Source organism: Sphaerodactylus townsendi, linkage group LG05 (assembly GCF_021028975.2).
Source record: "Sphaerodactylus townsendi isolate TG3544 linkage group LG05, MPM_Stown_v2.3, whole genome shotgun sequence".
Lineage (NCBI taxonomy): Eukaryota > Metazoa > Chordata > Lepidosauria > Squamata > Sphaerodactylidae > Sphaerodactylus > Sphaerodactylus townsendi.
The window spans coordinates 106,452,040-106,469,402 of NC_059429.1; positions in this window are offsets into that span (position 1 = coordinate 106,452,040).

The following is a 17,363-nucleotide window of genomic DNA, read 5'->3' on the forward strand; positions in this document are numbered from 1 at the left end:
GGCCTTTTAAGAGAATGATAGAAACACCCTGCCCGAGTGACAGTTTCCCTGGAGTCAAGCCTTCAGAGCTGGCTGGGTAAAGGAAAAGGTGAGTGACTTAGGGGAAGGTCGGGCGGCGGTAAGTAGGAGCCTGCTGGGCCTCCCACACACACACACACACACAGGCTTGCGCCCGGCATTCCTTGCAAGCAAGGAAACCAAAAAAGCTGGTGAATGCTCTGTCTGGCGTTTCCTTGCTTGCAAGCAAGGAAACGCCAGAGCAGCCAAGAGGAGCCAAGGCTGCTGTGGGGATCCAGGAGGCGGCAAGGGGTGGGAGCGATCCAGTGGGGAGCCAGCGCCCATGCTCTTCCCTGCCCCATCTGCTTTGGAGTTACCACCCTAGGCTTATACACGAATCAATAAGTTTTCCCAGTTTTTGGTGGTAAAATTAGGTGCCTCGGCTTACACATTGGTTTGCTTATACACGAGTATATACGGTAAAACCTATATGCTTCCTCCCCGCACAACCGTGCTTGAGGACAAAGCTGCCAGAACTGCTCACCCCAGTCCTCAGATGGCTCTACATAGCTGGTGTATCTTTAGGGTTATAATGAGCCAAGTGGATACAGCTTCTTCCCCCAGTAGTTGCCAAGCAACCTCCAGCTAACAATGTCAACAGTCACTTGGCTTTCTCTTCTCACAGCTCCAGTACTACTGTTTAAAATTTAGAGACCTAAATTTCTCCAGCAGTCTTGTGATCAAATCCTATAGTATCCTATAGTAATCCTTTATGACAACCACCAAACATACATACGTCAATATCTATTTTACACAGAAAAAAACATTTCGGCCCTGAACAAAAGAACTGTACATCTCTTATCTTGCCAACTGCTAATCATTCCTCTTGTAACTTTTTGTAAAAACAAAAAGTAAAGCTCTCATTGCTTTATGGCATAAGGGCAGCCAATTGCAGAAGACAATATAGTTGATTCAAGTACCATAAAAGCAAACTAAAGCACCCAGACACAATTTAAACCATGTGTTCAACTGCCTGGCCTACAGATACTGAAATCAGGAACTGTTCCTGCTGCCAACTTCATTGTAAGCAACTATGCCCTCAGGGATACAATAGGATAGTTTCTAGAGGCTCCACACAATTGATGTATAATCCATAGTATTAGTAACATACACTGTCAATGAGGAAGAAATACTTCCAGACCATGTGGAATACCGTCCAAGGCACAGAAGAATAATGTAAGGGATATTTGGGTGCTGTGTGGTTTCCGGGCTGTATGGCCGTGTTCTAGCAGCATTCTCTCCTGACGTTTCGCCTGCATCTGTGGCTGGCATCTTCAGAGGATCCAAGGGATATTTATCACACTTTCTTCCATTTACAGGAATACTAATAGAGTAGTTCTGATTACCTTCTGCAAATTAAAATTAATTGCGCCATATTTCAGCTTGGTTGAAAGAATTCAACAAATAATACAAAAAGAGAGAGCTACTTACTGGCAATATGGGAATGAAAGAACTGTCAAATGGGTCAAATTGTGCCCGTGTGTCACTCATCCAGTTTTTCAGGATACTTGAGGCTATATGGACAAAGTCCTTTGATATCTGAAGTTTACTATCTTCTTGTACGATCCTTGCCCTTCCTAACTACTTACATCATCTGAGGAAGAGCCTGGCTGACTGGTCTGAGGAAGTTAATGCCCACCTTAGAGGGGTAACTGCCCCAGCCTTGAAACCAGCTGTGACAAGTCCACTAGTAAAGAAGCCTGTCCTGTACCCCAGGTATTTCAATAACTGTTGACATCTCAAATATTCCATTCTTGAGCAAGATGACTGAACAGGTGATAGATGGCCATCTTCAAGCATACTTAGATGAAGCAGATTGTTTGGATCTTTTCCAATCTAGTTTCTGGCCTGATTATGAGGTTGAAATACCTTAGATCACCCTCGTGGATGACCTGCATTGGAAGATGGGAAGAGGGAATGAGACTGATTCTCCTGGACCTCTCAGTAGCTGTTGGCACCATCAGTCATGGTATCCATCTGGACTGCCTTCCCAAGCTGGGACTCAAGAGGCACTGTTTTGCAGTCATTCTAATTCTACATGGAGGACAGCTTTCCAACGTGTGGTGCTGGGGAGCTACGACCCAACCCTTAGCCTCTACTGTGTTGTTGTCACCAATATGCATATTATAAACAACTCTTATCTTGAACTTCCAGTCAATCCCAGGGAAGCTGCAAAATATGGACCAAATGCTAGAGATGATTTGGAGTGGATATGGGTTAATAAACTGACACTACATTCTGAGATGCTAAAGAAAACATCAAAGACTTCACCACTGAACACTTTAACTTCTCATACAGGCAAAAATTTTTTATCAAAATCTTACAATAAAGATTGTTACCATATATGGAATCTGGAATACCAGATGTTCAAGCTAGATCCAGAAAAGGAAGAGGCGCCAGAGTTCATATTGCAAATTTACATTGGTTACTGAACCATAGAAGAGAATTACAGAGGAAACAGTTTGTGTTTCAAAAGCAAATCTTTTGACTGCAAATCATGAGCAACTATGGTTGGTTTTAAAAGAAACGGATGTGCCACAGAACCTGATTGTTCTGGTGTACTCCTGACAAGAGGCTACTGTGAGGACAGAATATGGAGAAACAAAATGGCTTCCCATGGACAAAGCTGTCAGTCAAAAATGGATTTTATCTCCCTATCTCTTCAAGCTATATGCAGAACATATCACAAGGAAATCTGGATTATATTCAGATTGAGTGAAAATTTACAATTCAAGATATGCAGATGACACCACATTACTAGCAGACAATAGACTGCAAGACCTGGACAAGGCTGTTAACTATAAGATGTTTCAGAGGTTGTTGATTCATAGAGTTGCCATGAGTCAGAAGCAACTTGATTGCAATTAAAACACACCCACAAATCCTGACAATACAGATGTACTATTTGAGGTCTAACTTGGAACCTCACCTTCCTGCTCCAAGTCCATCCTACAGACAAACAAGTACTACCGTCAGTTACCTATTCTGCCTAAAAACAAACATGAGCAGCCAAACAAGCAGTGCATGATATAAAGGAAATTTTCACTTAACAGATAGAATTATATTATAAAGCCATTTCTTATCAAGTCTGTTCACTGGAACATTTACTCAAGTAATAATATTTAACTTGCAGCAGCAGTCCGGGGGTTTTCCTCATTACCAGAGTTTTTTTTTTAAATGGAACTATCAGGGATTAAGTCTAGACATGTTGCCATTCAAAGTATTTTTCTGGCCATTGAACTACTATCCACCCAAATGCCATCCTTGGATCTTTGAGCTCAGTGTTCCACTATTTTTCTGCTATGAATTCCCTGGTCAGTTTTGCCAAATCACCCTTAGCTTCAGTTCCCAATCTGTACAAAGTGGAGTAGTAATGATGCCTTTCACAGGATTGCTGAGAGTGTAAATGAAATAAAGTCCATGAAGCCAAGTGGTATATTATTAATGTGTAGAAGAAAGAAAAATCAAACATCAATGTCGTCCCAAGGTGATTTGCAACTGAAACTGGAGGCATTTCAGATACTAACTACCCTGACATGACATGTTGGCCACTTATTCATGCTAAATCACAAAACTGAAGACTATACTTTTTTCTTTTCCCAGTTAAGGAATCTTTGAGCTGTTTCTAGGTCACTAATAAATTAAAGAATAAGTTTCAAAAGTGCAAACACTAGCAATACCATGGTAAGCCTCTTTTCCAATTTATGGGTAGCAAATAACTTTTGCTTCTTGCAGAGTCCTAACAATAAAAGGGAGTTTTGAGAAAGAAATCAAATTGGAACCATCGCTCAGAAGTTCACATCTCTTAAAGTAGCAGAGCCCAATTTTTAAAATGCCATACTCAGCCACTTCCATTTACAGTTATGAAATATTACCTTCAAGTTCTCTCCTACAAGTGGGAGAGATAAGAGAATTCCATCTAGTTTCTCTATGAAAAGCTGCATAGGCAGTTAAGGGCAACACAACTAACAAAAGTTAAGGACCGAAAAAAATCACATATTTTAGGAAGCTGGGCATGATTAGGAAAAGTGGGAGGAAGTTATGTTCTACATGCCAAAGTCAGGAAAGTACCAGTTCCTAGCCAAACAAAGGTGGCACTAAGTTAATATACAAGCTTCACTCAAAACAGTACAGGTCAAAGCTTTTGAAGAGCAAAAAGATTTCTGAACTTCCCATTTAAGAAATGCAGTAGGTTTATCAGCACCTAAGAATAAAAAAGAGAGAGCCAACATGGAGTAGGGGTTAAGGTGTCAGACTAAGATCAGGGAAAACCAGGTTCAAATCCACACTCTGCCATGGGAACTTTCTGGGTGATCTTAGGTCAGTCACATACTCTCAGCCTCCACCCTGGTTAGAATTTGGACAGGAGACCTCCAAGGAATACCAGGGTCATGATGTGGATGCAGGCTATGGCAAACCACCTCCAAACATCTCTTGCCTTGAAAACCCTATGGGGTCACCGTAAGTCAGCTTGCACTTGATGGTTAAAAAAAAACCTATTTCTTTTTGTATTTGTCACTAGGGCCAGTGCCTATTTTATATTGCCAGCTTTGCAGGACTTGTGGATGATTTACATGTTTATTAGAGTTCTCACATGATTCTGAACAGCATTTATGAACTATTTTGCTACAAAACTATATTCCACCACCAGCAGAAATAAAGTTTTGGGGTGGAAGGGTGCTCCTTCTATGAGAACTATGTAGGAGAAGAGCAAGAAGAGAAAAGGAAAGTGGAGCCAATGGCAAATGAAAGATTTATAATCCGCCCCCAACAATAGCCAGAAAATCCACTCCATCCTGCTAGAACTTGCCATGTCAAAAATTCTCATCTTCCATCCCATCATATACCACAAATACAAGCAATTGTACACAGATTTATGGACAGTACTGACTTCAACCAGAATCCCCTTTCAGTGTCCCTAATCCCACAAAGCCTGCAGATGCTACATAAGGCTATCCACAATTTACTTCTCCATCTCCCCAGAAGGAATGTTTAATTACACTGAAACATATATATATATATATGGGGAAGGATTGTATTAGAAGGTTCTAATTTATATTTACTATTCTAATATTTACAATATTCAGTATTCTAATTTCCCAAAGTGCTCACATGCTCATCAAGGAGATGATAATATACTAAGTGTGCTGAAATTTTTGCATCGTTGCTCCTGGTCGGAGGCGTATGGGTAGGAAATGGCACCCGGAGACAACTCCTTCTCTGGGTACACCCCCCCCCCACCGCATGTGGCCCTGCCCCTCACACCAGTTGACTTTCAAAAGTTCTGGCTTACCAGCACAGAGGTGGGGCCCAGCCCCTGAGCCCCACCCTCTGGTCTACATGGAGGTCAGGGGCATGGCACCCCCTTCTTTTAGCAGGCCCAGTCTTGCCTTGGATTATCTTTTCCATTTATGGTGATCATTTCAACAACATACCCATGAGCTTTTGCCAAATATGCAAATTATCAATTTGCATAATTAGCAAATGTTCATGAGCATGTTGTTGAAATGATCACCATAACTGGAAAAGATAGTCCAAGGCAGGACTGAGCCTGCTAAAGGGCAGGGCTCGGGACAGGGCCATGCCCCTGACTTCCATGCAGAACAGGAAGCGGGCTCCACCCCAATCTCTATGCAGGCAAGCAGGAGTTTTGTTCTCCATGCAACCAAGCTGGAACGGGGGTGGCCCCCTCCAGCCTCTGCGCTTTAAAAAGTTGGCTTCCAAAAGCTCCGGCTTGCCTGCACTGAGGGGGGCACCCCCTGGCATGCACAGAGGTCGGGCTGTGGCCCCGCCCCCTTCACCTTTGTGATTTCAAAAACTCTGGCTTTGGAGGCAAGAGGGGGCAGGGCTTGGTGGATGTGGCCTAATGACCAAAAAGTGTGTGCCCAGGGACATGGATGACCCCATGTCCCCCAGGCAGATACACCACTGCTCCTTGTACCATGGTTTCCTATAATTCCAGTAATAACCAGCAATGCTATCAGCATTCTCCAACCCCATCTACAGTTGACACTACACATCCCTTTAGAAAATCATGGTTACAGATTCTGAAGAAATGCCAGTATTTCAATTTATATACATATATATTTCTCAATTTCATTACTTGTAATTTCAGCATAATCCCTACAGACACAGCATTAGCTTTGTTCACCAAAACAGACAGCATTAAGACAGTAAATCACCTAGAAAGCACACAACATGTCACCACACAAAGCCAGGCACAAGCTGCATGGAAGTCCAAGTTCTGTCACCATCTGAGAATTAGAATATTCACACTGCCTTCAACTATGCAACATATGCAAAATATGCAACTTATCCCTGAAATCAGGCTCCATCCCTGAAGACTGGAAGATGGCCAATGTCACACCAATCTTTAAGAAAGGATCTAGGGGGGACCCGGGAAATTACAGGCCAGTCAGTTTGACATCTGTTCCTGGTAAATTAGTAGAATCTATCATTAAAGATAAAATTATAAAACATGTAGAAAAGCTGAGAAAGAGTCAGCATGGCTTTTGCAGAGGCAAATCCTGTCTTACAAACTTACTAGAGTTCTTTGAGGGTGTAAACAGGCATGTGGACAGGGGTGAACCGGTGGACATTGTCTACTTGGATTTCCAAAAGGCTTTTGACAAAGTTCCTCACCAGAGACTGTTGAGAAAACTCAGCAATCAAGGAATAAGAGGGGAAGTCCTCCTATGGATTAAAAACTGGTTGAGAAACAGGAAACAAAGAGTGGGTGTAAATGGGAAGTTCTCACAATGGAGAGATGTCGGGAGTGGTGTCCCCCAAGGATCCGTTTTGGGACCAGTTCTCTTTAACCTATTCATAAATGACCTGGAAGTAGGGGTGGGTAGCGTGGTGGCCAAGTTTGCAGATGATACCAAATTATGTAGGGTGGTGAGAACCACAAAGGATTGCGAAGAGCTCCAAGCGGACCTTGATAAATTAGGGGAGTGGGCTCAGAAATGGCAAATGCAGTTCAATGTAGCAAAATGTAAAGTGATGCACATAGGGGCAAAAAATCCAAACTTCACATACACGCTACAGGGGTCAGTGCTATCAGTCACAGACCAGGAAAGAGATTTAGGCGTCTTAGTTGATAGTTCCATGGGAATGTCAACTCAATGCATGGCAGCTGTGAAAAAGGCAAACTCTATGCTGGGGATCATTAAAAAAGGAATTGATAATAAAACTGCAAAGATTGTCATGCCCTTATATAAAGCAGTGGTGCGACCGCACTTGGAGTACTGTGTCCAGTTCTGGTCGCCGCATCTCAAAAAGGATATTGAGGAGATAGAAAAAGTACAGAGAAGGGCAACAAGGATGATTGAGGGACTGGAGCACCTTCCCTATGAAGAGAGGCTGCAGCGTTTGGGACTCTTTAGTTTGGAGAGGAGGCGGCTGAGGGGGAATATGATTGAAGTCTACAAAATTATGCAAGGGGTAGAAAATGTTGACAGAGATAAATTTTTCTCTCTTTCTCACAATACTAGAACCAGGGGGCATTCATTGAAAATGCTGGGGGGGGGAGAATTAGGACTAATAAAAGGAAACACTTCTTCACGCAACGTGTGATTGGTGTTTGGAATATGCTGCCACAGGAGGTGGTGATGGCCACTAACCTGGATAGCTTTAAAAGGGGCTTGGACAGATTTATGGAGGAGAAGTTGATTTATGGCTACCAATCTTGATCCTCTTTGATCTGAGATTGCAAATGCCTTAACAGACCAGGTGATCGGGAGCAACAGCCGCAGAAGGCCATTGCGTTCACATCCTACATGTGAGCTCCCAAAGGCACCTGGTGGGCCACTGCGAGTAGCAGAGAGCTGGACTAGATGGACTTTGGTCTGATCCAGCTGGCTTGTTCTTATGTTCTTATGTTCCAAAGCCAAGCTCGCTTCTTATGTGGAAGGAAACATTGAAGTGTAACCTGTGTTTCTAGCATCTAATCTAGACACTTCTGTATTGACAAATAATGCAAGTGTCTATCAGCATCACCACTAGAGACTGCTGTGGAATTTAAAGGAATTCAAGCAAAAGAGAACTCTCTCCTTTGTCACTTCAAAACTAAGACTCAGAAGCAAGACTGGCAATTGATTTCTTCTGTAGATAGAAAGGAAAGCATATCTGAATAAAACAACAAACAGTCAAGTTCATAAAACATAGGATGAAGACTGACCCCAATCCATTAGAACTGTTTCCAATCACTTAAAAGCTATCCATTAACTTCTCCCTTACACTACTACAATGTAGTTAGTCACAAATAAGATGTGACTTCAAAACAATGTACCATCCATCAACATTTGTGCACGGTATTCACAGTTTCATATTTCATGATTTCCTCAGTGATAAAAAGGCCAATTGTCTATAATATTTTTTTCTCCTGCAAACTGCCATGCATACACATAGGTGCAGTTGGAGTCATTTTTACCTCCCACTTGGACTGTATGAGAAAGTATACTAAGAATGTATGGTAAAATCAACATTTTCTACCCAGTATCCTTTCTTGCTGCAGTTCTGTTCCCATATTGCCAATGGGTAATATATATGGGGTTTTTTCTCAGTTCCTTTGCTGCTAATGACATGCTCAACCTCTGTTTTTAAAATATTTCTTTAGTTTATTTTGGGACTCAGGCCATTGTGGCACAGATGGGAAAGGACACTTCCCAATCCATGTTGCCATTTCTGCTGCCCTGTATCTTGGCAGGGCAACATAACAAGTGACCTACTTGGGGTGGCCAAACAGCTTGAGCCAGCCATACAAATAAGCTTTAGATATAGCTGGGAATAGGACTTAGATCCTGTGTGGAAATGGTCATTAGCCATTCAGGGAAGAAGTCCAACCCTCATAGCTACATTTGATTGTCTAGCATAAGAACAAAAAGTCTTCAAACAGTCTTCTTCCTTCCCTGGGAACTCAAATATGAAATCGGCATGGATTAGTTGAGTTACTTGCCAATAAAAACCCATCCATGACTCATCCCCCACTCCCAATATCAAGCCTTAAGAAACTACATGTTTTCTTCCAATGGCATTATCAGTAGCATATGGGATTCATGAAACCCTTTCTCTCACTTCCCGCAACTTTCCTGCCTTGCTCTGCTACTGTCTGATGGCAACAGTGTCTCTCTGCCTCCTCCCCACCCTTCCAACTCTTCCTATGGCGTTACACCTCTGGTTGTCATTCAGTATCAGACACATGGAGAACACATTTCCCAAGGTGCCTCATGCATCCTTTGGACATTTCTTATTCTTCACCTGTCCAATGGCCTGTCAGGCAGCTTCCACAGCACCAGCAGCAAGACAAGTGAATTGAGGGGGTCTTGTAGACACAGGATTCCTTGAGTGAAAGATTCTAATCTTCTTCTCTCTTCAGCACTAAAGTACCAAGAACTGATGAACGGCTTCCAAGAGAAGAAAGACATCCTGAATGAAGGGAGGTTTGAATCAGCATTTATGTATTTAAACACTTATATCTTGCCCTTCCTTATGGTTCACAAGATTGCTCAAGTCAGCGCAAAGAGATTGGGTTTGCCCCCCAAAGGCAGGGCTTTGCAAACGGGCAGCCCTGGTCAACTGTTCAAAACAGAGCAGCTGGACGGTCATAGAAGCCTAGGAAATTCAGTGAATTTTGATTGTGAATCTGTCGCGACTATGCCTGTGTTCCTCTCCAATTTGAACTCTATATCTGACCCAGGCAATATTTTGGGATGCTTGCCTGCATACTGCAAGAAAGTAACACAGATAGCAGAAGGTCGCACTCAAAAGTGCAAGGAATGAGTTCTGGTGGTACCTCCAGGTCAGAGTGTGATAGTTGTATTGCATTGGGGTTCCCATTTTAAGGTCTTTTGTTACATGGCTGCTCAAGGAGGAGACAGAGCTTTTACCCTAGAGACTTCCCGGATTAACCTTCACAATTTGTATCATTACACTTTATATTCTACCTTTCTTCCAGACTGAATCTCAAGGCAGTTTACAGCTACTTATAAAACCAAAAACAGTCGCCAGAGATGTAGATGACACATTGTCCTCGATGTTTTTCATCAAGCATGCTTGGTCATTAAATCCCTCTTTTCACAGGAAAGAAGGAAAAGTGTTGCCAAGAAGAGCTCTAACTTCAATTCTTCTCCCCATTTTCCACAGTGATGATGTGGTGTTCCTTCATTTTCCTGTAAGATTGTAATGACTCCATCACTGATCCTCCCACTGTACCTACACCAGTTTTTATTTAGCCAAGTAAACAAAAACTCCCCTGTTGACAACACAAAATCTTGCTCATAAATAGCTGTTTCAGAGTAGCTGTCCTTCCTATCCTATCCCTGCTTTTAACATGGCCAGGATCACTAGTGAGTTACAATGTTACAAAGTTTGTAAAGTACCTTGAAACACTTTCCAAATCTGCTGCCAAATTTTGCTCTTCAGGGTTAAATCAATAGTCTTTTGCTAAGGCTGGAACCTAATACCCCGAGTGATTCATTCCTTTCAACTTAACCTTCTAATATTTGGTGGGAGCAAGTTCAAGATAATGGTTTGCTGCTGAGTCAAGTCAATATTTGTGGATCATGTTTAGAGTAATGATTGGTAGCCCTGATGGACACCACAGTAATATGTGAATTCTGTATATCAATAACCAGTGCATGGAATAAGAACATTTTAAGCTTGTTCTGGAAATACCAAGTACCTATATGTGCTCTTTTGGATAGCATCTATGAGGCCATCATCAATTTTTTTTTTAGTTCTTATGCAAACAACTAATGGTCATTTAGAAACTAAAGAAGTTAAAATCCTTGCTGACAGAAGGGATTTAAGCCATATCTCTGTTAAGATAGCATTGCCTTTTCCTATGGGACCATTGCCTCTACCTGCTAGAGATAACACATCTGATCCCCATAGGCCACACCACACCATTTTCATTAGGTTTGTTTGCAAGGAAAAGTAGCTGTAGGTGACCATAGGAGAATATAATACTATATTGTTCTTTTGGGTGATTTGGGGAAGGCAAAAGACCACAACTCTTCTTTTCTAAGGAACTATCATGAAGCCTGTTGGTTCTCTTATCCTTTTATTTGAGTGTTTGCATTTTGTATCTGTGAAGCCTTTCCTGCTATTATAGATACCACATAATTTATGCCCCTGAATAAAATATATTAGAATATAGTAGAATTGTCTAAACGTAAAACTTGGCAGTTCTGATTTGCACCATCAGTCATCTCAATGGCCTTTATTTCTTTCCAAGACAATTTCCTTATTTTCAACAAACTAAAGTTTTGGGATGATTCCAGGATTTTGTAAACAGTCCTTGAGGTGGAGAAGAGTTCAGGATCTGATAACATGAATGATAACTTAGAGGACAATCCAGTGGGGGGGGGGCTGCTGCAGCCGGGATGGTGCAGCAAAGGTGATACCACGCTACCTCCAAAGGGGCTTTGGGCAGTGCAGAAAGGAGGGTAATTTGAAAACCCTCCTATTGCCTGAATCACCCCATAGTCCAAACACGATTACATTGCACAAAAGTGTGGAATAAGTCTGCAGGCTTGGAGGGTGCTGTTCCGGGACTGAAACTCTGTTGAAAGCTGACTAAATTCAGTTCCACACCTGGGAACACCCCCGGCTTGCCCCCCACCATGTGCAAGCATCTTCTCAGATGCCAGCATAGCTCTTCCGCATTACCCACATCTGGGTTTGCCTGCCACAGAACAGTGGGACGGCTGGATACCAATGTGTGCGCTCCCTCCATTGGAGAAGGTGTCCCTTAAACTAGCAGAGGGGGCAAATATGTCAGCACAGCCCTCCGCCGCTCCCAAAGGCCATTTGCCCCCCATCTAAATTAGGCTGATAGTTTACTATAATCATTTTTAAAACAGTTAAGTAACCAAGGATCAAGAAAAGGTATGGCAATGCATTATATACAGTTGGTTTTTAGAAAAAGAAACATGCTTTTGAATCTATTTTAATGTTTCGCAACAGGAGGAGCATATTATTTATAAGTGAACTGTTGGAACCACCTAGGGAATATCCTAAAAAAGACGCTGCTAATAGCTATGAAGGTCCTTGCTTATTAATTAACCCAGAACAATCCCTGAAGTAATAGTTCAGCGCTGTATACAGGAAAACAAATTTAAAAGTAATTGCACAAATAGGTATCTCTGCTGACTGTTTTACACTAATGAACTCTCAGATAAGCACTACAAAACCTATTTGATATATTTGGAAAATGAGAAGAAGGAAAACACAAGACTAGGGCAGTTGAGTTCCAGATGAACATGAGACTTAAAGAGAACCATGGCAGCATTAGCATTTGTTAACGCATTCTCCTTTTCTCTTAGCTGAATGGTATTGCACAGGTGGCTGTGTTTAATCCCAAACCATGGTCATCTATAACTCTCCAAATCTCATCAGCAGAAACACCAGCTTCTGTTGTGCATGATGGGCATATTTTGTCACACTTGTGTGCTCCCATCCCTCCCTCCCCTCAGAAAGAATGAATAAAACGATTCTGGGTTGGGAAGTTATGAGAGAGAATCCTGGTTTGAGAAGATATAAGGCACTCACATTTGAATCTCACAGCAAACTGGAGTTTCATTCTCAGATTCCAAAAACCAGAAGCCTTCATGCATGAAGGGAAGAAAGCCCAGAAGAATGGTTCAATCTATCAGTCATGGACAACTACAGGGTTTTTTGGGACATTTGAAAGTGGCCACTAGCAACCATGGAATTCATTTGTGGCAATTTTTACCTTTTCTTTCAAACTCAAACAACAGAACACAAGCAAAAAGACTTTTAAAAAATGATATTAAAAGCAGCAGGTATACAGTGAAACCTCAGAAGTTGCACATTAAGATCGCATTGAAAAGCAACACCAAATAAAACAGTCCCATCAAAAGAAGACAGCTCACATTTTAGAAGCCTCTAAAAATCTCTAAAATATCCCAGAACAATTAATCAAGCACTACTGTATGTCCACAATGAATTATACGCCTTACATTAAATTTAGTAAAAAGCAAAACTATTACATTTGTTCAATTAGGTGCTTTCAATTTATGCAGCATGTCTGCTGTGAAATATCAAGTGAAAGCATTGTATTTTAAAGTAAGATATTGCCAAAATTCATTCCAGCTGCTTTGGATTAATCCTGTATTTAATCTCTATTGGGAAATGCTTAATGAAGAGTTTTCACACATAACCTGCCATCTATATTATGGCAATGACAATAGCATTCAGCAAAAATGTTAGGTTGGATCCACAGAAGGAGGGTGGATTGGTTCTTTCCCCTACCTTCTTCACACAGTTTGCTATTGGTCCTAAAACTCCTCTTCAAGGATTGAGAAACCTTGACCCTTTCTGCACAACCAAAATAAAATGTTTTGAGGTCTTTCCTCTGAAGAGTTATACAAACCATTTTATTTTCAGCCTCAAAATATGTATAGGCATCCTCTATTTTAGCAATTCTTTTTATGAAAACGTTTTCAAAATATTTTCATTTACTGTGCACAGGTCTTTAAAATGTTTCTTACTGCTTTCTGCAGTCCCTGGACTTTTTCCTCGGAGCCATTTTCTGAGCAAGCTCCACCATCTTGCCTGTTTACTTCCATCTCTTTTTTTAATTTGGGGTGGTGGTGATATCTTCAAAGTTACCTAGGCCCTTTCTGCACTGCGGAAAGGGCGCCCCTGCACCGGCAGGAATCCTGCCGGTGGAGGGGGGCCGTCAAGATCGTGGACGCGTGCAGCGAAAGCAGCCCCTCAGAGGTTGGCATCGGGAGAGGCGGCCTGCACAGAGCCGCCTTCTTCCCTCGTCCCCCCCATTCACTCACCTGGCAGCCTGGCGTCGTTGTTGGATTACTTCAAGACTAATCCAAGCTGCCCTCCGACCTCCAGGGGTCGGAGGACAGCGAGGGAGGGTCTCAGCAGTCCAGTAGAGCAACGCAGGACGACGAGGTCGGGGGGGGGGGGACAGGGAAAACAGTGTGTTCCCGGCGGTGCCATTTGCACCACGCCGATGGGAACACGCTGTTTTTTGGGGCAGCCTGATGCCGCTCTGGGGGAGGTGGAGGGAAGCCAGATCGGCGCTGCTGCGTTTCAGAAGCGCTGCCTGTGCAGACAGCGCCTTAGGGACGGCATTTTTGCGGAATGTGCAGAAACGGCCCAAGACACAATCCACGAAGAATCGCAGCTTGAAGCTTTGAAGCATTGAAGCTCCGAATCCATGGAGATGTTGAAATAATCACAAAATAGCAGCCAGGAAGCATTTTCAAAAGGGTGAATGTAGACAAATGTAGACATTTTGAAATATTTTCAGTCACTTGTGGGGGAATGGCCCTTTACAAGCAAATGTGCCACTAAATAGGATACTGCAGCAACAAGGTGAAATTAGGGAAAAATTCTCTTCCTCCTCCTTCACTGATCCAAACTTCAACAAAAACAGGGAAAGCAAAGCACACGTCCAGTCCTGTTGGTGCATTTTTATTTTAAGACTTTGCCAATTGTAAGGGAGACATTTTGGGAGAAATGGTTGGCCGTTTGAGAAAGCAGAGGAAGAATCACTACTGCCTCTTCCACTGGATCCACCTTACTTCCTATACATCTAAGATCCCTTAAATGTTATTGATACACTTTAAATCTCACACTCACATGCCTGCAAAAGCTCCCCCAATTCCAACTTTTCCCAAAGTTCTGGAAATATGCATTTGCATTATAGAACTTACTTGGAACAATGCCCTGCAGCAAGAATGTTTTTGGATGGTCAAATCACAAATCAATGAAAATAGGGGCTAGGAAGAACAGAAGACTGTAGCCTTATTGAAGCTATGTAGGCTTGCTTGGGCATGAATAACCATCTGGATGGGAAACCATACCAAACCAGGATACAAACAAGAAGTCAATGCAAAGCAATAACACAATATACAGTTTAATTTAAAGCTTTTTAAAGTATTTACAATACTGCCAAGTGCTTGTCAATCATCTCAGTATGGAATGTACTCGATTGCCAAAAACATTGGAAGGCATAAGCAAGTTTAATTTTATTTCTGGAATAATCTTTTTTCAATTTTATCACTCTACATTAAAAAGGCAAAGTATTATCTTCTTGAAATTAGTTAAAAATTCAAAGAGTGGGCCTGGAATATCTCAGATAGCCAAACCCCTGCAGCCCTCCAGTCCAAGGAGGCAGCATTAATTGACAGTCAAACAAACAAATCATCTACATCCATCAATATTTATTCCAACCGGTATGACTTCCTTATGCCTACTAGATGAATGCAAACTTGTTCCTTAAATGGGTGACCCAAGGAGTTGCAAATATAAATTTCATTTAGTAGTGTGGGGACAGGCCAGCAAGATAACATCTTTGACATCTTGGCACTGAGGGCCTACGTGACAGCAGACAGATGCATTTTATTACTTGGTTTTTGGGTTAGAAATGAATGTGATTAGTTAAATTACAAAGTGTTTTCTATATAGTTAAATGAACACATTAAGGATAAGATTCACATGTATTTGTATTTTACTATAATTCTATTGTCTTAGAATCATTGTATAATTGTTAGAATCATTTCATGCTGAGGAAAGGAAGTTTTATGATCCAAAAGAATGGTGCATACCTTGAGGACATCTATCTCTGGGAGAAACTTAGCAAAACGGGTTTTTCTTGGAGGAACAAGCTAGCTTTTATGGCAGTCCTTTGTATATGCATAGAGGCCATAAGCTAACAGCATGTAGCGTTTGAATTACAGAAGGAATGTGGATACGTAGGAATATGGGCTGTCTTCATGTGACCAGTTCTGACCAATTAGATTCTTAAGGTATATGAATCATAATACGTGGAACAAAAGAGGAGGACTATGTGACGTTTTTGCATCTACAAAAACTAAGGCTCTTCCTCTACTGGCCGTGCCTCTTTAGAGAGCCACCCGGGAGGGGCAATCTCCTGTAACATTCTAAACATTGTATTGGGGCGTGCCTCTCCTTCGGGAGAGGTCACCTTCTGTAACTTATCTGTATTCTGTAACGTTCTAAAATCCATGTCTATCACTCGAGAGCACAAGGGCGTGTCCCTCCCTTGGGAGAGTTCACATTCTGTAAACTGATCTAAATTCTGCAAAGTAAAAACTGTCTGTTTGTTTTCTAATGTCAGATGTCTTTTGCTTTTATTTCTAACTTAGTTTTTCTTAAAACTAACTCAGCTGTGTAGGACCAGAGAGCGGCCCTGGCCCCACAGTAGAGTGAGCCTTCCACTGAGTAGACTAATACTCCCCTCCAAAAAATCTCAACTACAGAGGCACACATTTTTTACTTTTACTGTTAGGATGACAAAATCCAACCATTCCAACCTAAAGAAGCAGGCTAAATTAGCTAGGACATAATGAATTATAAGAGACTTGTTAATAGAGTACTACAAAAAGCAGAGCTGCTGAGGAAAATATCCCTGAATCATATTCATCTTGGAATGCATTACTTTTTAATTATCATCTTAATGTAACTGCACATATTATAGATATAATACACTTAAACCAGGTCATAATTGCAGTACATCACAGTCCCACAAATGTCATCTGAATTAATTTTAAGAATACACAGGGTTTTTCAGGGTACTAGACAATCCCTTTTTTCTTTATTACATTTAACAAATGTTATCACAATGCATCCATGTACGGAATTTGCATACTTCTAAATGTCAGATACTGCAAAGCAAATGAAATAATCTTGCCTTAGTTGTGAACTGCTCAAGCACATGCTAATGGCTAATCTAGGAGAGCATGCCAGGTTGGATGGAACTTTGGCTAGAAGATTCAGCAAGACTGATCTTCTCTAAATCAAAATATGGAACATGCATACTATATACAGGCTACTGTCTAAATTGAAATGTTTTTAGCTCAGTCACCCAAAAGCCTATACTACCCAAACATTAGCAATGCTACAATCTCAAATACTGCAATCCTTGCCCTCAATAGAACAAAGTTATCTCACTTGCAATGCATGCTTTCCTGTTGATCACACATAACCTCAAACTGCTGATATAGATAACAATAATAGTGCTACTTTCTGTCTCCAAAGTTGGCCTCATTCATCACCATACTATGCACACAAGTTCAATATCTTTCCCTGCACAGAAACCACAGTTCTCAAGCAGAATAGCAGAAGACATGTGCATAGTGAATCTGCTGTTCTATTTATTACATTCAGGCCATTTCCACACAGTCAAAATATCCTGGGTTGAGCAAGAAAAATTTCTCTGTGCAGCTGAGAATTCTGCACGGTTCCCAGTGCTAAAGCAGGCCTGCAGTGGTGTTGCCCCGTGACATGTCCCTTAC